At 39.2% G+C, this 25,914-nt stretch overlaps 2 non-coding genes across 2 annotated transcripts; both read left to right on the forward strand.

Annotated features, from left to right (window-relative positions):
• The first annotated feature begins 10,574 nt into the window (after positions 1-10,574).
• LOC112804997 (small nucleolar RNA R71) lies at positions 10,575-10,682 on the forward strand. The gene has a single exon (XR_003203612.1). It is a non-coding gene; the product is annotated as a small nucleolar RNA R71 (small nucleolar RNA).
• An 8,583-nt stretch (positions 10,683-19,265) lies between these two features.
• Positions 19,266-19,373, forward strand: LOC112804998 (small nucleolar RNA R71). Its single transcript, XR_003203613.1, has one exon. It is a non-coding gene; the product is annotated as a small nucleolar RNA R71 (small nucleolar RNA).
• Positions 19,374-25,914: the final 6,541 nt, after the last annotated feature.

Genomic DNA, 25,914 nt, shown 5'->3' on the forward strand with positions numbered 1-25,914 from the left:
CCAGAAGAAGGTGAAAAGGCACACTCCTTCAATGTGAAAAGGCACTCTCCTTTGTTTATGATCCTCCTGGAGATGCGCAACCTAGAGACAGAAGTCTAAGTTAACTACCAAATGTGTCGGGTTCTGGTGATATAATCAACACGTGAGTTCACGGCTAGTAGGATAGACATTCATCATATGCATATGTGTGCTTTGTTTGATTGTGCATTAATTGGGAATTAACTAAGTGGTTATAATATGCTATTTGTTATATTTGCTATCTGTATTACTTGTATTCTACTTGTGTTTGTCATTGTCTGCTTGTTTGTCTTTGTAATTTCACCGGAGATGGAGGAATGGAGGAAAGATAGAGAGATTTAGGGTTCTAGTTAAGTTTTAGTTAAATTTAAGGATTTGGTTAAGTTTAGAAAGTCTTAGAGAACCTCCCTGATTTATGGTTTTTGTTTTAGTTCTTTAAGTTTCACAATCTGAGTGTCGGCATTCTAGGATTGCCTCTAGTATTCCCAGGACCTTATTTATTATATATGTGGGCACCTTAACCATATTGAGAACCTCCGGATCTCATCCCATACAATATTGTTATTTTTCAGATGTAGGTTGAGAAGCACCACTCTGTATTCTGGAGACTCTGATGAAGCGAAGAACGCTTGGGATTCAAGGGCGTATTTTGCTTATATTTATATATGTATATAACTTCTCCACCTTGTACTTTATGTTTGTCCCTCTTAGAGGTGCATGGAGAACTAGGGTTTCTCTGTATATCTTGGGTTATAGGTTTTATATATATTTTGTATGTAAATATTCCCAGGCCAGCCTTAGCTTCGCAGGCTGAGTTAGGAGCTTGTTATTTTGTATCCTTGACTCTCTGCTCTTACTTTCTATATATCTATGTTTATGAACCTTAGTTTTCTTCGTACGTAAGTTTTCTATTTACGTGAGCGCTATGACTTTTGTTTTACACTTTTCTTCGAAGGCTCCTCGTTATACAATTCCTTTCAAGTATTATTATATATAATTTTACGTTTAGAGGTCGTAATACCTTGCTACCTCCGTTTTATGACTGAAGCATAAGACTTTGTGTGGTAGGGTGTTCCGTTTTGAGTTACAATTGAATTTACATGATGGATTTGCTCTAGAATTCCAATAAATGGATGACTATTCTCACAAAAGAATACTTTCTTTGTTAAAACTTATTGGACTTGTTCTCTTATTTCAATATGTCAAAAAGGTCATTTCTATTTTTTAATGCTCTAGCCCACTACCTTACAAAATATGGATCCATCTATCTCCCTTATCCAATAGCCGTCAAAGAAAGGAAGACCCCATCTAGACATCTATTGATGTGGTATTATATTAAATGATAGGTCGATTCTAACAAAATTTGGAAGCACATGCAAAAGTGTCAGCTATTAATGGGATGAGAATAATTTTATGTTATATTCCACGTTGAATGAGATTAATATAACATTATATAAAAATACAAAATTTTCAATACTTGTTTTTTTATTTTTTTTTAAGAAAGAATTTTTCCTATATAAATTAATATGTCAGCTATTAATGGGATGCCTGGTACTATCTCTTATTCACACAATAATACTTGTTTTTTTCATAGTTATCAGTAAAGGATTTTGTTATGTATATATTAATTCTTTCTATTAAATAGTATTGTCATTCTAAGCTTTTTATATAGACATGTATGCACTATATATCATTTGACCAGATTAGTATAACTACTGGGTGAAGTTTGTATCTCTTAAAACTTAAATTTGACATACTGGTAATGTGTAATCTTGACACATCAGTGAATTTTCATCATATTGGCTTGGTCCACTGCTTTAATCCATGTATCTTGCAAAAATCAAATATCTTCCAAGATACGAAAAGATATCATGATCAAGTTGACCTTACTGTTTTAAACATTGAGGTAAGCTTTTCTAAGTTTGAGCAAACCTCGATCCTACACATCAAAAAATATGAAGACTAAGTTTCACATAAAGCGAATTATATTTTTTTATTTGTCACTGTGTCTGAATTAGTTTTATAAATTTAATTTGTCACCATCTTGAATAGATTTTGTCCCGTAATATTGAAACAGATATGCTTCATGTGTGATTCATTTTTTTATGCTATCAAGTTTACAGCTTTCTGCTGAATTAGTCAATTACATGTTTTGCTTTAAACTGATTGTCTTTGCAGTGGATGTGATTTCTATTTGTTTATTTTTTCCAACATACTAGTGAGACTTGCTTTGTTTAAGAAAGAGTCAAACCTGTAATTGAAAAAGTATGAAAGTCCAATTTTTATATTTAACGAAGTTTAAATTTTATTTGTCATTATCTCTGGCTAATTTTCATTAAATAAATATCCTACTCTCATGAATAAGTATTGCCTCTTTTATTGAATCGCATATACCCATCAGCCCAACACTTTATAGCTTTCTACTTGTTGAGTTCTACATTTGTTACTAAAAAGTAATCATAGTTTTTTATGTAGTGAGCTTTTATTTTATTTTTGTTTAAACAAATAACTCTAATTTCTGAAAATAAATATTTTAAGCAATTTTGTTTTCAACTTTCTGCTGAATTAGCTAATTACATGTTATGCTTTAAGCTAATTACCTTTTCAGTTGTGTTGGGTTTATTTTTATTGTTCGCAAAATAAAATTTATAATTTCTTATATGTGAAAATGAAATGATATACATCCACTTTTTTTAAACAATTAGTACATATTCTATAGAAATATAAATTAATGTTTCTGAGCATTAATTTAATCTATTTTCTACTTGAGCTAAACTTCATCATTTCGTTGGGATTATGACCAACCATGTACCTTATGCTAAGAGTTTCATTTAAAATGTTTTTATCTAAATAATTGCTGGGCACACTCTTTCCTTTACTCTCTTAATGCTAGTTCTTGTTGACTAAGTGAACCATTTTTTATACACAATAAATTTCATTTTTTCACTCAATATTTTTCCATAGCCATTGTGATGCTATTAACATCATAGATTCTCTAGTTTTTACACTGAAAACTGTGTTTATTCCGTAGGATGTAAATAACAAATATCATTAAAATCTTTTGCAGTAGATGTGATTTTTGATTTGTTTACTTTTTCTAATATACTATGGAGACTTGCTTTGTTTAAGCAAAAGTCAAATCTGCAATTGAAAAAGTATAAAAGTTCAATTTTTACATTTAACCAAATTTAAATTTATTTGTCATTATATCTGACTTATTCTCATTAAATAAATAATCTACTCTCATGAATAGGTATTGCCATTATTTATTGAATTTCATATCCCCGTCAGTTCAGCACTTTTTAGCTTTATGCTTTTCGAGTTACTAAAAGGTAATCATAATTTTTTATGCGGTGAGCTTCTAATTTATTTTTATTGAAGCAAACAGTTTCAATTTCTAAAAAGTATTATTTTAACCAATTTTTATTATAACAACATACAGAACAAATATCAATGATCAAGTGACTAACTATTAAAACACCAAGTTTTGCTAGTTTAGATATAGATCTTGGTTAAAAAAATGCTAAATTGAAATACTTGTCCAATTAAAATAGATTTTACAAAATTATTTATAGCACAATTAATTTCTATTGGACGAAACAGTTAATTTTAACATGTGTGATGCAGTATCAGCTAAAAAACATTTTTATACTGATATTTTAGTAAATTCTCTTAATATAAGACTTTGCTCCTCAAGATAACCATTTTTTGACTGTTAATCAAATAATTCGTAACGCAAACATGGTGTTCGTGTTAAGAATTCTTGATTATTTCATTTTTCTTATATACACAGAGTTAACAACACAACCACCAATATTAAAATTTTTGTATAAATTATGTCGTGTATGCTAAAATCATGGGTCTATGCTATGCACCTTCACAATTACTGTAAGTTTCATTTGGTGGTGCTATCCAAAAGTGTTATCTATTCTCATTTTGATATAACTTAGAGAGCATTTAGTATGCAAATTATTCCATATAGTTTTGGTATTTTGTAAATTAATTATGTATATCTTTCTACAATAGACTTCATGTCAAAAATCTCAATAAAAGGGCTTAGATACATAAATTGTTTGGATAATATCTATAAGAGAATTTATTATGAAACTTCTCACATCCATTTCACATATATTTTTAATTTTATATCAATTTATCCAGCAGACTTCATATAGAATTTTCAAAATATCTAAACTTAAATACTAGCAAGATCTTTATCACTATTTAGATAGTTGGTGCGCGAAATTGTGAACAATGCTTTTTCACAACTCTCATAATCCCCGGTCATGAGCCCCCAAAACTTGGTAGCTCAATACTATGGCATTACACAACTTCGCACAACTAACCAGCAAGTGCACTGGGTCGTCCAAGTAATAAACCTTACGCGAGTAAGGGTCGATCCCACGGAGATTGTTAGTATTGAAGCAAGCTATGGTCATCTTGTAAATCTTAGTCAGGCAAACTCAATTGGTAATGGTGATGAACGAAAATAACACAAAGGTAAAGATAGAGATACTTATGTAATTCATTGGTTGGAACTTCAGATAAGCGCATGAAGATGCCTTCCCTTCCGTCTCTCTGCTTTCCTACTGTCTTCATCCAATCCTTCTTATTCCTTTCCATGGCAAGCTCGTGTAGGGTTTCACCGTTGTCAATGGCTACCTCCCATCCTCTCAGTGAAAACGATTGCATATGCTCTGTCACAGCACGCGGAATTCAGCTGTCGGTTCTCGGTCAGGCCGGAATAGAATCCATCGATTCTTTTGCGTCTGTCACTAACGCCCCGCCTGCTAGGAGTTTGAAGCACGTCACAGTCATTCAATCATTGAATCCTACTCAGAATACCACAGACAAGGTTAGACCTTCCGGATTCTCTTGAATGCCGCCATCAGTTCTTGCCTATACCACGAAGACTCTGATCTCACGGAATGGTTGGCTCGTTTGTCAGACGAGCACTCGGTTGTCAGGCGATCAACCATGCATCGTGCAATCAGGAATCCAAGAGATATTCACCCAATCGAAGGTAGAACGGAGGTGGTTGTCAGTCACACGTTCATAGGTGAGAATGATGATGAGTGTCACGGATCATCACATTCATCAAGTTGAAGAACAAGTGATATCTTAGAACAAGAACAAGTGGAATTGAATGGAAGAACAATAGTAATTGCATTAATACTCGAGGTACAGCAGAGCTCCACACCTTAATCTATGGTGTGTAGAAACTCCACCGTTGAAAATACATAAGAACAAGGTCTAGGCATGGCCGAATGGCCAGCCTCCCAATGAGAGTTCAATCATAAAAACATGATCAAAAGCTCTCAAATGATCCAAAGATGAAAATACAATAGTAAAAGGTCCTACTTATAGAGAACTAGTAGCCTAGGGTGTACAGAGATAAGTAAATGACATAAAAATCCACTTCCGGGCCCACTTGGTGTGTGCTTGGGCTGAGCAATGAAGCATTTTCGTGTAGAGACTCTTCTTGGAGTTAAACGCCAGCTTTTATGCCAGTTTGGGCGTTTAACTCCCATTTGGGTGCCAGTTCCAGCGTTTAACGCTGGGATTTCTGAGGGTGACTTTGAACGCCGGTTTGGGCCATCAAATCTTGGGCAAAGTATGGACTATCATATATTGCTGGAAAGCCCAGGATGTCTACTTTCCAACGCCGTTAAGAGCGCGTCAATTGGGCTTCTGTAGCTCCAGAAAATCCACTTCGAGTGCAGGGAGGTCAGAATCCAACAGCATCTGCAGTCCTTTTTAGTCTCTGAATCAGATTTTTGCTCAGGTCCCTCAATTTCAGCCAGAAAATACCTGAAATCACAGAAAAACACACAAACTCATAGTAAAGTCCAGAAAAGTGAATTTTAACTAAAAACTAATAAAAATATACTAAAAACTAACTAGATCATACCAAAAACATACTAAAAACAATGCCAAAAAGTGTATAAATTATCCGCTCATCACAACACCAAACTTAAATTGTTGCTTGTCCTCAAGCAACTGAAAATCAAATAAGATAAAAAGAAGAGAATATGCAATGAATCCCAAAAACATCTGTGAAGATCAGTACTAATTAGATGAGCGGGGCTTTTAGCTTTTTGCCTCTGAATAGTTTTGGCATCTCACTCTATCCTTTGAAATTCAGAATGATTGGCTTCTTTAGGAACTCAGAATCCAGATAGTGTTATTGATTCTCCTAGTAGAGTATGATGATTCTTGAACATAGCTACTTATTGAGTCTTGGCTGTGGCCCAAAGCACTCTGTCTTCCAGTATTACCACCGGATACATTCATGCCACAGACACATAATTGGGTGAACCTTTTCAGATTGTGACTCAGCTTTGCTAGAGTCCCCAACTAGAGGTGTCCAGGGTTCTTAAGCACACTCTTATTGCCTTGGATCACAACTTTTTTTTTTCTTTTCTCTCTTTTTTTTTCGTTTTCTTTTCTTTTTCCCCTTTTTTTCGATTTTTTTTTTTGAATAGAAATGCTTTTTCTTGCTTCAAGAATCATTGTAATGATTTTTCAGATCCTCAGTAACATGTCTCCTTTTTCATCATTCTTTCAAGAGCCAACATTCATGAACCACAAATTCAAGATACATATGCACTGTTTAAGCATACATTAAGAAAACAAAAATATTGCCACCACATCAAAATAATTAAACTGTTATAAAATTCAAAATTCATGCAATTCTTTCCTTTTCAATTTAAGCATGTTTTTATTCAAGAAAGGTGATGGATTCATAGGACATTCATAACTTTAAGGCATAGACACTAAGACACTAATGATCACAAGACACAAACATGGACAATCATAAGCATAAAATTCGAAAAACAGAAGAATAAAGAACAAGGAAATTAAGGAACGGGTCCACCTTAATGATGGCGGCTCTTTCTTCCTCTTGAAGATACTATGGAGTGCTTGAGCTCCTCAATGTCTCTTCCTTGTCTTTGTTGCTCCTCTCTCATGATTCTTTGATCTTCTCTAATTTCATGGAGGATGATGGAGTGTTCTTGATGCTCCACCCTTAGTTGTCCCATGTTGGAACTCAATTCTCCTAGGGAGGTATTTAGTTGCTCCCAATAGTTTTGTGGAGGAAAGTGCATCCCTTGAGGAATCTCAGGGATCTCATGATGAGTGGGATCTCTTGTGTGCTCCATCCTTTTCTTAGTAATGGGCTTGTCCTCATCAATGGGGGTGTCTCCCTCTATGTCAACTCCAACTGAATAACAGAGGTGACAAATGAGATGAGGGAAGGCTAACCTTGCCAAGGTAGAGGACTTGTCCGCCACCTTATAGAGTTCTTGGGCTATAACCTCATGAACCTCTATTTCTTCTCCAATCATGATGCTATGGATCATGATAGCCCGGTCTATGGTAACTTCGGACCGATTGCTAGTGGGAATGATTGAGCGTTGGATGAACTCCAACCATCCTCTAGCCACGGGCTTGAGGTCATGCCTTCTTAATTGAACCGGCTTTCCTCTTGAATCTCTCTTCCATTGGGCGCCCTCTTCACATATGACTGTGAGGACTTGGTCCAACCTTTAATCAAAGTTGACCCTTCTAGTGTAAGGATGTTCATCTCCTTGCATCATAGGCAAGTTGAACGCCACCCTCACACTTTCCGGACTAAAATCCAAGTATTTCCCCCGAACCATAGTAAGATAATTCTTTGGATTCGGGTTCACACTTTGGTCATGGTTCTTGGTGATCCATGCATTGGCATAGAACTCTTGAACCATCAAGATTCCGACTTGTTGAATGGGGTTGGTGAGAACTTCCCAACCTCTTTTTCGGATCTCATGTCGGATTTCCGGATATTCACCCGTTTTGAGTGAAAAAGGGACCTCGGGGATCACCTTCTTCAAGGCCACAACTTCATAGAAATGGTCTTGATGCACCCTTGAGATGAATCTTTCCATCTCCCATGACTCGGAGGTGGAAGCTTTTGCCTTCCCTTTCCTCTTTCTAGAGGTTTCTCCGGCCTTGGATGCCATAAATGGTTATGGAAAAACAAAAAGCAAGGCCTTTACCACACCAAACTTAAAATGTTTGCTCGTCCTCGAGCAAAAGAAGAAAGAAGAGAGTAGAAGAAGAAGAAATGAGGAGAAAGGGAATGGCTTTGTATTCGGCCAAAGGGGAGAGAGATGGTGTTTAAGGTGTGTGAAAATGAAGGAGTGAAGGAGGGTTTATATAGGAGAGGGGGAGAGGGATGTTCGGCCATTTGAGGGTGGGTTTGGGTGGGAAAGTGGTTTGAATTTCAATGGTGGGGTAGGTGGGGTTTTATGAAGGATGGATGTGAGTGGTGAAGAGAAAGATGGGATTTGATAGGTGAGGGGTTTTTGGGGAAGAGGTGTTGAGGTGATTGGTGAAGAAGAGAGAGAGTGGTAGCGTAGGTGGGGATCCTGTGGGGTCCACAGATCCTGAGGTGTCAAGGAAAAGTCATCCCTACACCAAATGGCATTCAAAATCACGTTTTGAGCCATTTCTGGCGTTAAACGCCGGGCTGGTGCCCATTTCTGGCGTTTAACGCTAGCTTCTTGCCCATTTCTAGCGTTTAACGCCAGTCTGGTGCCCCTTTCTGGCGTTAAACGCCCAGAATGGTGCCAGATTGGGCGTTAAACGCCCAACAGCTAACCTCACTGGCGTTTAAACGCCAGTGGGTGCGTCCTCCAGGGTGTGCTGTTTTTCTTCCTGTTTTTCATTCTGTTTTTGCTTTTTTCATTAATTTTGTGACTTCTCATGATCATCAACCTACAAAAAAGATAAAATAACAAAAGAAAATAGATAAAATATAACATTGGGTTGCCTCCCAACAAGCGCTTCTTTAATGTCAGTAGCTTGACAGAGGACTCTCATGGAGCCTCACAGATACTCAGAGCCATGTTGGAACCTCCCACACCAAACTTAGAGTTTGAATGTGGGGGTTCAACACCAAACTTAGAGTTTGGTTGTGGCCTCCCAACACCAAACTTAGAGTTTGACTGTGGGGGCTCTGTTTGGCTTTGTTTTGAGAGAAGCTCTTCATGCTTCCTCTCCATGATGACAGAGGGATATCCTTGAGCCTTAAACACCAAGGATTCTTCATTCACTTGGATGATCAACTCTCCTCTATCAACATCAATCACAGCCTTTGCTGTGGTTAGGAAGGGTCTGCCAAGGATGATGGATTCATCCATGCACTTCCCAGTCTCTAGGACTATGAAATCAGTAGGGATGTAATGGTCTTCAACTTTAACCAGAACATCCTCTATAAGTCCATGGGCTTGTTTTCTTGAGTTGTCTGCCATCTCTAGTGAGATTTTTGCAGTTTGCACCTCAGAGATCCCTAACTTCTCCATTACAGAGAGAGGCATGAGGTTTACACTTGACCCTAAGTCACACAAGGCCTTCTTGAAGGTCATGGTGCCTATGGTACAAGGTATTGAAAACTTCCCAGGATCCTGTCTCTTTTGAGGTAGTTTCTGCCTAGACAAGTCATTCAGTTCTTTGGTGAGCAAAGGAGGTTCATCCTCCCAAGTCTCATTTCCAAATAACTTGTCATTCAGCTTCATGATTGCTCCAAGGTATTTAGCAACTTGCTCTTCAGTGACATCCTCATCCTCTTCAGAGGAAGAATACTCATCAGAGCTCATGAATGGCAGAAGTAAGTCCAATGGAATCTCTATGGTCTCAGTTTGAGCCTCAGATTCCCATGGTTCCTCATTGGGGAACTCATTGGAGGTCAGTGGACGTCCATTGAGGTCTTCCTCAGTGGCGTTCACTGCCTCTTCTTCCTCCCAAAATTCGGCCATGTTGATGGCCTTGCACTCTCCTTTTTGATTTTCTTCTGTATTGCTTGGGAGAGTACTAGGAGAGAGTTCAGTAATTTTCTTGCTCAGCTGACCCACTTGTCCTTCCAAATTTCTGATGGAGGACCTTGTTTCAGTCATGAAACTTTGAGTGGTTTTGATTAGATCAGCGACCATGGTTGCTAAGTCAGAGTTATTCTGCTTAGAACTCTCTGTCTGCTGCTGAGAAGATGATGGAAAAGGCTTGCTATTGCTAAACCTGTTTCTTCCACCATTATTATTGTTGAAACTTTGTTGAGGTCTCTGTTGATCCTTCCATGAAAGATTTGGATGATTCCTCCATGAAGGATTGTAGGTGTTTCCATAGGGTTCTCCCATGTAATTCACCTCTTCCATTGAAGGGTTCTCAGGATCATAAGCTTCTTCCTCAGATGAAGCTTCCTTAGTACTGCTTGGTGCATTTTGCATTCCAGACAGACTTTGAGAAATCATATTGACTTGTTGGGTCAATATTTTGTTCTGAGCCAATATGGCATTCAGAGTGTCAATCTCAAGAACTCCTTTCTTCTGACTAGTCCCATTGTTCACAGGATTTCTTTCAGAAGTGTACATGAATTGGTTATTTGCAACCATTTCAATCAGTTCTTGAGCTTCAGTAGGCGTCTTCTTCAGATGAAGAGATCCTCCAGAAGAGCTGTCCAAAGACATCTTGGATAGTTCAGAGAGACCATCATAGAAAATACCTATGATGCTCCATTCAGAAAGCATATCAGAGGGGCACTTTCTGATTAATTGTTTGTATCTTTCCCAAGCTTCATAGAGGGATTCTCCTTCCTTCTGTCTGAAGGTTTGGACTTCCACTCTAAGCTTACTCAATTTTTGAGGTGGAAAGAACTTTGCCAAGAAGGCATTGACTAGCTTTTCCCAACAGTCCAGGCTTTCCTTAGGTTGTGAGTCCAACCATGTTCTGGCTCTGTCTCTTACAGCAAAAGGGAATAGCATAAGTCTGTAGACCTCAGGGTCAACCCCATTAGTCTTGACAGTGTCACAGATTTGCAAGAACTCAGCTAAAAACTGATGAGGATCTTCCAATGGAAGTCCATGGAACTTGCAATTCTGTTGCATTAGAGAAACTAATTGAGGCTTAAGCTCAAAGTTGTTTGCTCCAATGGCAGGGATAGAGATGCTTCTCCCATAGAAGTCGGGAGTAGGTGCAGTAAAGTCACCCAGCACCTTCCTTGCATTGTTGGCATTGTTGTTGTTTTCGGCTGCCATGAGTTCTTCTTCTTTGAAGAATTCGGTCAGGTCCTCTAAAGAGAGTTGTGCTTTGGCTTCTCTTAGCTTTCTCTTCAAGGTCCTTTCAGGTTCAGGGTCAGCCTCAACAAGAATGTTTTTGTCTTTGCTCCAGCTCATAAGAAAGAGAAGGGAACAAGAAAATGTGGAATCCTCTATGTCACAGTATAGAGATTCCTTTAGGTGTCAGAGGAAAAGAAGAGTAGAAGACAGAAGTAGAAAATTCGAACTTATCAAAGGAGATGGAGTTCGAATTTTGCATCAAGGGATAATGTTAGTCCATAAATAGAAGGATGTGAGAAGAAGGGAAGTGATTTTCGAAAATTAAGTAAAAAAAATTGAAAACATTTTTGAAAAACATTACTTAATTTTCGAAAATGAAAGTGGAAAAGAAATCAAGTGATTTTTGAAAAAGATTTTAAAATTAGAAATAAAAAGATTTGATTGAAAACTATTTTGAAAAAGATGTGGTTAAAAAAATATGATTGGTTTTAAAAAGATGTGATTGAGAAGATATGATTTGAAAAACATGTTAAAAAAAAGATTTGATTTGAAAATTAAAAACTTGACTAACAAGAAAAGATATGATTCAAACATTAAACCTTCCTCAACAGAAAAGGCAGCATACTTGAAATGTTGAATCAAATCATTAATTGATAGTAAGTATCTTGAAAAAGGAAAGAAATTGATTTTGAAAAAGATTTGATTGAAAAATTGATTTGAAAAAGATTTGATTTTGAAAAACTTTGAAAACTTGAAAAAAATCTGATTTTGAAAACAAAATCTTCCCCCTGTAGCCATCCTGGCGTTAAACGCCCAGAATGGTGCACATTCTGGCGTTTAACGCCCAAAACACTACCTTTTGGGCGTTAAACGCCCAACCAGGTACCCTGGCTGGCGTTTAAACGCCAGTCTGTCCTTCTTCACTGGGCGTTTTGAACGCCCAGCTTTTTCTGTGCAATTCCTCTGCTGTATGTTCTGAATCTTCAATTCTCTTTATTATTGACTTGAAAAGACACAAATTAAAATATTTTTGGATTTTTAATAATAAGGAAAAATCAAAACGCAACAAGAATCAAATAACAATGCATGCAAAACACCAAACTTAGCAGTTTGTATACTACTGACACTAACAGGATGAAAATGCATATGAGACACTCAAAACACTCAAGTCAATAGAATTCAAAGATCAGAGCACGAAGATCATCAAGAATTACTTGAAAATCCTTAAGACACATGAATGAATGCATGCAATTGACACCAAACTTAAGATGAGACACTAGACTCAAACAAGAAATTTTTGGATTTTATGAATTTTTTTTAATTTTTTGTGTTTTTCGAAAATTAAGTGGAAAAAGATATCAAAATTCTTGATGAGAATTCCAGGAATCAGTGCAATGCTAGTCTAAGACTCCGGTCCAGGAATTAGACATGGCTTCACAGCCAGCCAAGCTCTCAAAGAAAGCTTCGGTCCAAAACACTAGACATGGCCAATGGCCAGCCAAGCCTTAGCAGATCACTGCTCCAAAAGCAAGATTGATAGAAATCAACAAGCTCTTGTGATGATAAGTTGAAACCTCGGTCCAATGAGATTAGACATGGCTTCTCAGCCAGCCAGACTTCAACAAATCATCATGAAACTCTAGAATTCCTCTTCAAGATTTTTGAAAAAAAATAAATACCTAATCTAAGCAACAAGATGAACCGTCAGTTGTCCAAACTTGAACAATCCCTGGCAATAACGCCAAAAACTTGGTGTTGTTGCCGGATCTTGGCACTGATGTTACCAAAAGCTTGCTCAAAACTTGAACAATCCCCGGCAACGGCGCCAAAAACTTGGTGCGCGAAATTGTGAACAATACTTTTCACAACTCTCATAATCCCCGGTCATGAGCCCCCAAAACTTGGTAGCTCAATACCATGGCATTACACAACTTCGCACAACTAACCAACAAGTGCACTGGGTCGTCCAAGTAATAAACCTTACGCGAGTAAGGGTCGATCCCACGGAGATTGTTAGTATTGAAGCAAGCTATGGTCATCTTGTAAATCTTAGTCAGGCAAACTCAATTGGTAATGGTGATGAACGAAAATAACACAAAGGTAAAGATAGAGATAGTTATGTAATTCATTGGTAGGAACTTCAAATAAGCGCATGAAGATGCCTTCCCTTCCGTCTCTCTGCTTTCCTAATGTCTTCATCCAATCCTTCTTATTCCTTTCCATGGCAAGCTCGTGTAGGGTTTCACCGTTGTCAATGGCTACCTCCCATCCTCTCAGTGAAAACGATTGCATATGCTCTGTCACAGCACGCGGAATTCAGCTGTCGGTTCTCGGTCAGGCCGGAATAGAATCCATCGGTTCTTTTGCGTCTGTCACTAACGCCCCGCCTGCTAGGAGTTTGAAGCACGTCACAGTCATTCAATCATTGAATCCTACTCAGAATACCACAGACAAGGTTAGACCTTCCGGATTCTCTTGAATGCCGCCATCAGTTCTTGCCTATACCACGAAGACTCTGATCTCACGGAATGGTTGGCTCGTTTGTCAGACGAGCACTCGGTTGTCAGGCGATCAACCATGCATCGTGCAATCAGGAATCCAAGAGATATTCACCCAATCGAAGGTAGAACGGAGGTGGTTGTCAGTCACACGTTCATAGGTGAGAATGATGATGAGTGTCACGGATCATCACATTCATCAAGTTGAAGAACAAGTGATATCTTAGAACAAGAACAAGTGGAATTGAATGGAAGAACAATAGTAATTGCATTAATACTCGAGGTACAGCAGAGCTCCACACCTTAATCTATGGTGTGTAGAAACTCCACCGTTGAAAATACATAAGAACAAGGTCTAGGCATGGCCGAATGGCCAGCCTCCCAATGAGAGTTCAATCATAAAAACATGATCAAAAGCTCTCAAATGATCCAAAGATGAAAATACAATAGTAAAAGGTCCTACTTATAGAGAACTAGTAGCCTAGGGTGTACAGAGATAAGTAAATGACATAAAAATCCACTTCCGGGCCCACTTGGTGTGTGCTTGGGCTGAGCAATGAAGCATTTTCGTGTAGAGACTCTTCTTGGAGTTAAACGCCAGCTTTTATGCCAGTTTGGGCGTTTAACTCCCATTTGGGTGCCAGTTCCAGCGTTTAACGCTGGGATTTCTGAGGGTGACTTTGAACGCCGGTTTGGGCCATCAAATCTTGGGCAAAGTATGGACTATCATATATTGCTGGAAAGCCCAGGATGTCTACTTTCCAACGCCGTTAAGAGCGCGCCAATTGGGCTTCTGTAGCTCCAGAAAAGCCACTTCGAGTGCAGGGAGGTCAGAATCCAACAGCATCTGCAGTCCTTTTTAGTCTCTGAATCAGATTTTTGCTCAGGTCCCTCAATTTCAGCCAGAAAATACCTGAAATCACAGAAAAACACACAAACTCATAGTAAAGTCCAGAAAAGTGAATTTTAACTAAAAACTAATAAAAATATACTAAAAACTAACTAGATCATACCAAAAACATACTAAAAACAATGCCAAAAAGTGTATAAATTATCCGCTCATCACAACACCAAACTTAAATTGTTGCTTGTCCTCAAGCAACTGAAAATCAAATAAGATAAAAAGAAGAGAATATGCAATGAATCCCAAAAACATCTGTGAAGATCAGTACTAATTAGATGAGCGGGGCTTTTAGCTTTTTGCCTCTGAATAGTTTTGGCATCTCACTCTATCCTTTGAAATTCAGAATGATTGGCTTCTTTAGGAACTCAGAATCCAGATAGTGTTATTGATTCTCCTAGTAGAGTATGATGATTCTTGAACATAGCTACTTATTGAGTCTTGGCTGTGGCCCAAAGCACTCTGTCTTCCAGTATTACCACCGGATACATTCATGCCACAGACACATAATTGGGTGAACCTTTTCAGATTGTGACTCAGCTTTGCTAGAGTCCCCAACTAGAGGTGTCCAGGGTTCTTAAGCACACTCTTATTGCCTTGGATCACAACTTTTTTTTTCTTTTCTCTCTTTTTTTTTCGTTTTCTTTTCTTTTTCCCCTTTTTTTCGATTTTTTTTTTGAATAGAAATGCTTTTTCTTGCTTCAAGAATCATTGTAATAATTTTTCAGATCCTCAGTAACATGTCTCCTTTTTCATCATTCTTTCAAGAGCCAACATTCATGAACCACAAATTCAAGATACATATGCACTGTTTAAGCATACATTAAGAAAACAAAAATATTGCCACCACATCAAAATAATTAAACTGTTATAAAATTCAAAATTCATGCAATTCTTTCCTTTTCAATTTAAGCATGTTTTTATTCAAGAAAGGTGATGGATTCATAGGACATTCATAACTTTAAGGCATAGACACTAAGACACTAATGATCACAAGACACAAACATGGACAATCATAAGCATAAAATTCGAAAAACAGAAGAATAAAGAACAAGGAAATTAAGGAACGGGTCCACCTTAATGATGGCGGCTCTTTCTTCCTCTTGAAGATACTATGGAGTGCTTGAGCTCCTCAATGTCTCTTCCTTGTCTTTGTTGCTCCTCTCTCATGATTCTTTGATCTTCTCTAATTTCATGGAGGATGATGGAGTGTTCTTGATGCTCCACCCTTAGTTGTCCCATGTTGGAACTCAATTCTCCTAGGGAGGTATTTAGTTGCTCCCAATAGTTTTGTGGAGGAAAGTGCATCCCTTGAGGAATCTCAGGGATCTCATGATGAGTGGGATCTCTTGTGTGCTCCATCCTTTTCTTAGTAATGGGCTTGTCCTCATCAATGGGGGTGTCTCCCTCTATGTCAACTCCAACTGAATAACAGAGGTGACAAATGAGATGAGGGAAGGCTAACCTTGCCAAGGTAGAGGACTTGTCCGCCACCTTATAGAGTTCTTGGGCTATAACCTCATGAACCTCTATTTCTTCTCCAATCATGATGCTATGGATCATGATAGCCCGGTCTATGGTAACTTCGGACCGATTGCTAGTGGGAATGATTGAGCGTTGGATGAACTCCAACCATCCTCTAGCCACGGGCTTGAGGTCATGCCTTCTTAATTGAACCGGCTTTCCTCTTGAATCTCTCTTCCATTGGGCGCCCTCTTCACATATGACTGTGAGGACTTGGTCCAACCTTTAATCAAAGTTGACCCTTCTAGTGTAAGGATGTTCATCTCCTTGCATCATAGGCAAGTTGAACGCCACCCTCACACTTTCCGGACTAAAATCCAAGTATTTCCCCCGAACCATAGTAAGATAATTCTTTGGATTCGGGTTCACACTTTGGTCATGGTTCTTGGTGATCCATGCATTGGCATAGAACTCTTGAACCATCAAGATTCCGACTTGTTGAATGGGGTTGGTGAGAACTTCCCAACCTCTTTTTCGGATCTCATGTCGGATTTCCGGATATTCACCCTTTTTGAGTGAAAAAGGGACCTCGGGGATCACCTTCTTCAAGGCCACAACTTCATAGAAATGGTCTTGATGCACCCTTGAGATGAATCTTTCCATCTCCCATGACTCGGAGGTGGAAGCTTTTGCCTTCCCTTTCCTCTTTCTAGAGGTTTCTCCGGCCTTGGATGCCATAAATGGTTATGGAAAAACAAAAAGCAAGGCTTTTACCACACCAAACTTAAAATGTTTGCTCGTCCTCGAGCAAAAGAAGAAAGAAGAGAGTAGAAGAAGAAGAAATGAGGAGAAAGGGAATGGCTTTGTATTCGGCCAAAGGGGAGAGAGATGGTGTTTAAGGTGTGTGAAAATGAAGGAGTGAAGGAGGGTTTATATAGGAGAGGGGGAGAGGGATGTTCGGCCATTTGAGGGTGGGTTTGGGTGGGAAAGTGGTTTGAATTTCAATGGTGGGGTAGGTGGGGTTTTATGAAGGATGGATGTGAGTGGTGAAGAGAAAGATGGGATTTGATAGGTGAGGGGTTTTTGGGGAAGAGGTGTTGAGGTGATTGGTGAAGAAGAGAGAGAGTGGTAGGGTAGGTGGGGATCCTGTGGGGTCCACAGATCCTGAGGTGTCAAGGAAACGTCATCCCTACACCAAATGGCATTCAAAATCACGTTTTGAGCCATTTCTGGCGTTAAACGCCGGGCTGGTGCCCATTTCTGGCGTTTAACGCCAGCTTCTTGCCCATTTCTGGCGTTTAACGCCAGTCTGGTGCCCCTTTCTGGCGTTAAACGCCCAGAATGGTGCCAGATTGGGCGTTAAACGCCCAACAGCTAACCTCACTGGCGTTTAAACGCCAGTGGGTGCGTCCTCCAGGGTGTGCTGTTTTTCTTCCTGTTTTTCATTCTGTTTTTGCTTTTTTCATTAATTTTGTGACTTCTCATGATCATCAACCTACAAAAAAGATAAAATAACAAAAGAAAATAGATAAAATATAACATTGGGTTGCCTCCCAACAAGCGCTTCTTTAATGTCAGTAGCTTGACAGAGGACTCTCATGGAGCCTCACAGATACTCAGAGCCATGTTGGAACCTCCCACACCAAACTTAGAGTTTGAATGTGGGGGTTCAACACCAAACTTAGAGTTTGGTTGTGGCCTCCCAACACCAAACTTAGAGTTTGACTGTGGGGGCTCTGTTTGGCTCTGTTTTGAGAGAAGCTCTTCATGCTTCCTCTCCATGATGACAGAGGGATATCCTTGAGCCTTAAACACCAAGGATTCTTCATTCACTTGGATGATCAACTCTCCTCTATCAACATCAATCACAGCCTTTGCTGTGGTTAGGAAGGGTCTGCCAAGGATGATGGATTCATCCATGCACTTCCCAGTCTCTAGGACTATGAAATCAGTAGGGATGTAATGGTCTTCAACTTTAACCAGAACATCCTCTATAAGTCCATGGGCTTGTTTTCTTGAGTTGTCTGCCATCTCTAGTGAGATTTTTGCAGTTTGCACCTCAGAGATCCCTAACTTCTCCATTACAGAGAGAGGCATGAGGTTTACACTTGACCCTAAGTCACACAAGGCCTTCTTGAAGGTCATGGTGCCTATGGTACAAGGTATTGAAAACTTCCCAGGATCCTGTCTCTTTTGAGGTAGTTTCTGCCTAGACAAGTCATTCAGTTCTTTGGTGAGCAAAGGAGGTTCATCCTCCCAAGTCTCATTTCCAAATAACTTGTCATTCAGCTTCATGATTACTCCAAGGTATTTAGCAACTTGCTCTTCAGTGACATCCTCATCCTCTTCAGAGGAAGAATACTCATCAGAGCTCATGAATGGCAGAAGTAAGTCCAATGGAATCTCTATGGTCTCAGTTTGAGCCTCAGATTCCCATGGTTCCTCATTGGGGAACTCATTGGAGGTCAGTGCACGTCCATTGAGGTCTTCCTCAGTGGCGTTCACTGCCTCTTCTTCCTCCCAAAATTCGGCCATGTTGATGGCCTTGCACTCTCCTTTTTGATTTTCTTCTGTATTGCTTGGGAGAGTACTAGGAGGGAGTTCAGTAATTTTCTTGCTCAGCTGACCCACTTGTCCTTCCAAATTTCTGATGGAGGACCTTGTTTCAGTCATGAAACTTTGAGTGGTTTTGATTAGATCAGCGACCATGGTTGCTAAGTCAGAGTTATTCTGCTTAGAACTCTCTGTCTGTTGCTGAGAAGATGATGGAAAAGGCTTGCTATTGCTAAACCTGTTTCTTCCACCATTATTATTGTTGAAACTTTGTTGAGGTCTCTGTTGATCCTTCCATGAAAGATTTGGATGATTCCTCCATGAAAGATTGTAGGTGTTTCCATAGGGTTCTCCCATGTAATTCACCTCTTCCATTGAAGGGTTCTCAGGATCATAAGCTTCTTCCTCAGATGAAGCTTCCTTAGTACTGCTTGGTGCATTTTGCATTCCAGACAGACTTTGAGAAATCATATTGACTTGTTGGGTCAATATTTTGTTCTGAGCCAATATGGCATTCAGAGTGTCAATCTCAAGAACTCCTTTCTTCTGACTAGTCCCATTGTTCACAGGATTTCTTTCAGAAGTGTACATGAATTGGTTATTTGCAACCATTTCAATCAGTTCTTGAGCTTCAGTAGGCGTCTTCTTCAGATGAAGAGATCCTCCAGAAGAGCTGTCCAAAGACATCTTGGATAGTTCAGAGAGACCATCATAGAAAATACCTATGATGCTCCATTCAGAAAGCATATCAGAGGGGCACTTTCTGATTAATTGTTTGTATCTTTCCCAAGCTTCATAGAGGGATTCTCCTTCCTTCTGTCTGAAGGTTTGGACTTCCACTCTAAGCTTACTCAATTTTTGAGGTGGAAAGAACTTTGCCAAGAAGGCATTGACTAGCTTTTCCCAAGAGTCCAGGCTTTCCTTAGGTTGTGAGTCCAACCATGTTCTGGCTCTGTCTCTTACAGCAAAAGGGAATAGCATAAGTCTGTAGACCTCAGGGTCAACCCCATTAGTCTTGACAGTGTCACAGATTTGCAAGAACTCAGCTAAAAACTGATGAGGATCTTCCAATGGAAGTCCATGGAACTTGCAATTCTGTTGCATTAGAGAAACTAATTGAGGCTTAAGCTCAAAGTTGTTTGCTCCAATGGCAGGGATAGAGATGCTTCTCCCATAGAAGTCGGGAGTAGGTGCAGTAAAGTCACCCAGCACCTTCCTTGCATTGTTGGCATTGTTGTTGTTTTCGGCTGCCATGAGTTCTTCTTCTTTGAAGAATTCGGTCAGGTCCTCTAAAGAGAGTTGTGCTTTGGCTTCTCTTAGCTTTCTCTTCAAGGTCCTTTCAGGTTCAGGGTCAGCCTCAACAAGAATGTTTTTGTCTTTGCTCCAGCTCATAAGAAAGAGAAGGGAACAAGAAAATGTGGAATCCTCTATGTCACAGTATAGAGATTCCTTTAGGTGTCAGAGGAAAAGAAGAGTAGAAGACAGAAGTAGAAAATTCGAACTTATCAAAGGAGATGGAGTTCGAATTTTGCATCAAGGGATAATGTTAGTCCATAAATAGAAGGATGTGAGAAGAAGGGAAGTGATTTTCGAAAATTAAGTAAAAAAAATTGAAAACATTTTTGAAAAACATTACTTAATTTTCGAAAATGAAAGTGGAAAAGAAATCAAGTGATTTTTGAAAAAGATTTTTAAAATTAGAAATAAAAAAGATTTGATTGAAAACTATTTTGAAAAAGATGTGGTTAAAAAATATGATTGGTTTTAAAAAGATGTGATTGAGAAGATATGATTTGAAAAACATGTTAAAAAAAGATTTGATTTTGAAAATTAAAAACTTGACTAACAAGAAAAGATATGATTCAAACATTAAACCTTCCTCAACAGAAAAGGCAGCATACTTGAAATGTTGAATCAAATCATTAATTGATAGTAAGTATCTTGAAAAAGGAAAGAAATTGATTTTGAAAAAGATTTGATTGAAAAATTGATTTGAAAAAGATTTGATTTTGAAAAACTTTGAAAACTTGAAAAAAATCTGATTTTGAAAACAAAATCTTCCCCCTGTAGCCATCCTGGCGTTAAACGCCCAGAATGGTGCACATTCTGGCGTTTAACGCCCAAAACACTACCTTTTTGGGCGTTAAACGCCCAACCAGGTACCCTGGCTGGCGTTTAAACGCCAGTCTGTCCTTCTTCACTGGGCGTTTTGAACGCCCAGCTTTTTCTGTGCAATTCCTCTGCTGTATGTTCTGAATCTTCAATTCTCTTTATTATTGACTTGAAAAGACACAAATTAAAATATTTTTGGATTTTTAATAATAAGGAAAAATCAAAACGCAACAAGAATCAAATAACAATGCATGCAAAACACCAAACTTAGCAGTTTGTATACTACTGACACTAACAGGATGAAAATGCATATGAGACACTCAAAACACTCAAGTCAATAGAATTCAAAGATCAGAGCACGAAGATCATCAAGAATTACTTGAAAATCCTTAAGACACATGAATGAATGCATGCAATTGACACCAAACTTAAGATGAGACACTAGACTCAAACAAGAAATTTTTGGATTTTATGAATTTTTTTTTAATTTTTTGTGTTTTTCGAAAATTAAGTGGAAAAAGATATCAAAATTCTTGATGAGAATTCCAGGAATCAGTGCAATGCTAGTCTAAGACTCCGGTCCAGGAATTAGACATGGCTTCACAGCCAGCCAAGCTCTCAAAGAAAGCTTCGGTCCAAAACACTAGACATGGCCAATGGCCAGCCAAGCCTTAGCAGATCACTGCTCCAAAAGCAAGATTGATAGAAATCAACAAGCTCTTGTGATGATAAGTTGAAACCTCGGTCCAATGAGATTAGACATGGCTTCTCAGCCAGCCAGACTTCAACAAATCATCATGAAACTCTAGAATTCCTCTTCAAGATTTTTGAAAAAAAATAAATACCTAATCTAAGCAACAAGATGAACCGTCAGTTGTCCAAACTTGAACAATCCCTGGCAATAACGCCAAAAACTTGGTGTTGTTGCCGGATCTTGGCACTGATGTTACCAAAAGCTTGCTCAAAACTTGAACAATCCCCGGCAACGGCGCCAAAAACTTGGTGCGCGAAATTGTGAACAATACTTTTTCACAACTCTCATAATCCCCGGTCATGAGCCCCCAAAACTTGGTAGCTCAATACCATGGCATTACACAACTTCGCACAACTAACCAACAAGTGCACTGGGTCGTCCAAGTAATAAACCTTACGCGAGTAAGGGTCGATCCCACGGAGATTGTTAGTATTGAAGCAAGCTATGGTCATCTTGTAAATCTTAGTCAGGCAAACTCAATTGGTAATGGTGATGAACGAAAATAACACAAAGGTAAAGATAGAGATACTTATGTAATTCATTGGTAGGAACTTCAAATAAGCGCATGAAGATGCCTTCCCTTCCGTCTCTCTGCTTTCCTAATGTCTTCATCCAATCCTTCTTATTCCTTTCCATGGCAAGCTCGTGTAGGGTTTCACCGTTGTCAATGGCTACCTCCCATCCTCTCAGTGAAAACGATTGCATATGCTCTGTCACAGCACGCGGAATTCAGCTGTCGGTTCTCGGTCAGGCCGGAATAGAATCCATCGATTCTTTTGCGTCTGTCACTAACGCCCCGCCTGCTAGGAGTTTGAAGCACGTCACAGTCATTCAATCATTGAATCCTACTCAGAATACCACAGACAAGGTTAGACCTTCCGGATTCTCTTGAATGCCGCCATCAGTTCTTGCCTATACCACGAAGACTCTGATCTCACGGAATGGTTGGCTCGTTTGTCAGACGAGCACTCGGTTGTCAGGCGATCAACCATGCATCGTGCAATCAGGAATCCAAGAGATATTCACCCAATCGAAGGTAGAACGGAGGTGGTTGTCAGTCACACGTTCATAGGTGAGAATGATGATGAGTGTCACGGATCATCACATTCATCAAGTTGAAGAACAAGTGATATCTTAGAACAAGAACAAGTGGAATTGAATGGAAGAACAATAGTAATTGCATTAATACTCGAGGTACAGCAGAGCTCCACACCTTAATCTATGGTGTGTAGAAACTCCACCGTTGAAAATACATAAGAACAAGGTCTAGGCATGGCCGAATGGCCAGCCTCCCAATGAGAGTTCAATCATAAAAACATGATCAAAAGCTCTCAAATGATCCAAAGATGAAAATACAATAGTAAAAGGTCCTACTTATAGAGAACTAGTAGCCTAGGGTGTACAGAGATAAGTAAATGACATAAAAATCCACTTCCGGGCCCACTTGGTGTGTGCTTGGGCTGAGCAATGAAGCATTTTTGTGTAGAGACTCTTCTTGGAGTTAAACGCCAGCTTTTATGCCAATTTGGGCGTTTAACTCCCATTTGGGTGCCAGTTCCAGCGTTTAACGCTGGGATTTCTGAGGGTGACTTTGAACGCCGGTTTGGGCCATCAAATCTTGGGCAAAGTATGGACTATCATATATTGCTGGAAAGCCCAGGATGTCTACTTTCCAACGCCGTTGAGAGCGCGCCAATTGGGCTTCTGTAGCTCCAGAAAATCCACTTCGAGTGCAGGGAGGTCAGAATCCAACAGCATCTGCAGTCCTTTTTAGTCTCTGAATCAGATTTTTGCTCAGGTCCCTCAATTTCAGCCAGAAAATACCTGAAATCACAGAAAAAATACACAAACTCATAGTAAAGTCCAGAAAAGTGAATTTTAACTAAAAACTAATAAAAATATACTAAAAACTAACTAGATCATACCAAAAACATACTAAAAACAATGCCAAAAAGTGTATAAATTATCCGCTCATCACAACACCAAACTTAAATTGTTGCTTGTCCTCAAGCAACTGAAAATCAAATAAGATAAAAAGAAGAGAATATGCAATGAATCCCAAAAACATCTGTGAAGATCAGTACTAATTAGATGAGCGGGGCTTTTAGCTTTTTGCCTCTGAATAGTTTTGGCATCTCACTCTATCCTTTGAAATTCAGAATGATTGGCTTCTTTAGGAACTCAGAATCCAGATAGTGTTATTGATTCTCCTAGTAGAGTATGATGATTCTTGAACATAGCTACTTATTGAGTCTTGGCTGTGGCCCAAAGCACTCTGTCTTCCAGTATTACCACCGGATACATTCATGCCACAGACACATAATTGGGTGAACCTTTTCAGATTGTGACTCAGCTTTGCTAGAGTCCCCAACTAGAGGTGTCCAGGGTTCTTAACCACACTCTTATTGCCTTGGCCCAAAGCACTCTGTCGTCATCGCCGTGCCTCCATCGTGACTGACCCGCCGCCGCTAGGGTTTGTGACCGCCATCTCTGTTACTGCCGACAAGCACCGAGGGAGAGAAAAATCGGAGTTTGCACAGCACAGAGAGAGAGAGAGAGAGAGAGTCGTTGTGGAGCCACGAGCTGCGCCGGTTGCCGCCACGTCGCGTCGGAGAAGAAGGCTGAGACTGAGCGCCGCTGGGAGAGGACGACGCGAGCTGGAGGTCCGGTTGCCGCTGTCCTATGGAGTTGACTGAACCGCGCTGCGCTAATGGGGTTCTCACCGTCGCCGAAAATGGATTCAAGCTGCCGCAAGTGTCGCGGTCGGAGGAGGAAGCTGCGCCCCTGTGTTCTGACCGTCGGGAGTGGTTCTGTGACTTTCGGGATCACTGCCGGAGCTCCAGGCTGAGCTTCTGCCACTTGAGACCCTGCTGTTGTCGCCGGTAAGGGTTTTATTTGACGTTTCTGCCTTTTTGGTTTTCGAGAAGGTTTTGATGTTGCGCGGTTTTTATAGTTGATCCACCGGAGCTTCTGGCCGCCACCGGAGCTGTTGCTGGGGCCGGTTCAGAATCGCAGCTGCCTCATTGTGTTATTTCGGTAAGAAATTATGTTTCGAATAATCTCGCGTTAGTATTCTGTTGTGTTTGGTTAATGAATGAGTATTGGTAACGTGGGATCGAGTCCTGATTATTATATGTTGCGATTAGTGTTGCTATGGTTATTGCGAAAGTGGCTGGGAGCTGAGGTTTTGGTTGCCGTTAGTTCGGGTTGAGGCGGAAAGGACTCTGTGAGACATTTGGGTTATGGAATTGCGTTTTGAGGTAGGGGCGCTTTCTAAAAACTATGTTTTATGTATTGGAATTATTACATATGGATACTGATGTGAGATATTGTGTATTTGGTGATTGTATCTGCCTTATGTATTATTTGATTGACTCGAATGATTATGGATGTTGGTTTGGCTGAATTGTTGTGCGGCTTTGTGAAATGTAATGTTTGAAGTTGATTCTTTAAAGATTTGAATCTGAGTTTAATCCGTTGAGGATTGATTTGATTTGAGTTAATTATTTTGATGATTTGAAAAGTCGAATGCACTCTTGAACTCAGCCTGGTTTACTTTAATTGACTTGGTTTTGGACAAATGATTTATTACTAGGCTGCTTCTTTAACGCTTTGGAAATGAGTTAAAACGGTTGATTTTGAAATGATTTCCTTGAGATATGCAACTGAGGCGACTGTTGGATTTAGCTTGCTTTTGAATTGATTCCTGGTTTTGAGCTGTTGAAAAGGAATGAGAAACGGTTTAGTTGGGACCCGAACCGGGTGGCAAAAGTCCAAGTTTTAGGGGAGGTGCTGCCGAAATTTCTAAAAAAAAAATCCTAATCTTGTTTGAGAAATTGTATTATTTGATTTATTAAGAGGATATTTATGTTTTCAAGCTTAATTTATTTAATCAACCTTATGCGTTGAGTTTGGCTCATTTAGAAATGAACTATTTTTACTGTTTAAACAACTGAAGGAAAGAATGATGCTCTAATATTGATTTCAATATAAAAAGGAGCTTTTAGTGATTTTAAAGGAATCTAGACTTTTAATTAAGTAATTAAGTTTGAGGCATTTTGGAAGAGTTAGAAAAATGGATTCCAAAAAGAAACCTGAAAGTGGTTTGATTCAAATGAACCGGTTCCGTTTCAAATGAGTCGATTTTTGGACCGGGTTGGAACTTGTGATTTAGTATGGCCGGTTTTATATACTAAATTCAGTTTTATTTACTTGAACCGAGAATCTATGATTTTAAGAGTTTCAATGAATGTTAAGGAATTTATATAAGTTTACCTTCCCTAAAGACTTGGGACTCTGGCGAGGAACTTTTGTTATAAAATCCCATTGTTGGATGGGTGATTTTGAATGTTCCCAAAATGAATCTTTAACTTTCCATGGTTTTGGAAGTTTTGGAAAGAGAATGCCGAGAGTGGCTTTGTTTTAAAAAGAGAACTCACTTTGAGTAAATTTGGCTTATGAGCCTGAGATGATTTGAAAAATGGGATCTTTAAAGCCAAGGCTGAAAAGAGTTAAATTTTGATT

This window comes from Arachis hypogaea, chromosome 5, assembly GCF_003086295.3.
Source record: "Arachis hypogaea cultivar Tifrunner chromosome 5, arahy.Tifrunner.gnm2.J5K5, whole genome shotgun sequence".
Lineage (NCBI taxonomy): Eukaryota > Viridiplantae > Streptophyta > Magnoliopsida > Fabales > Fabaceae > Arachis > Arachis hypogaea.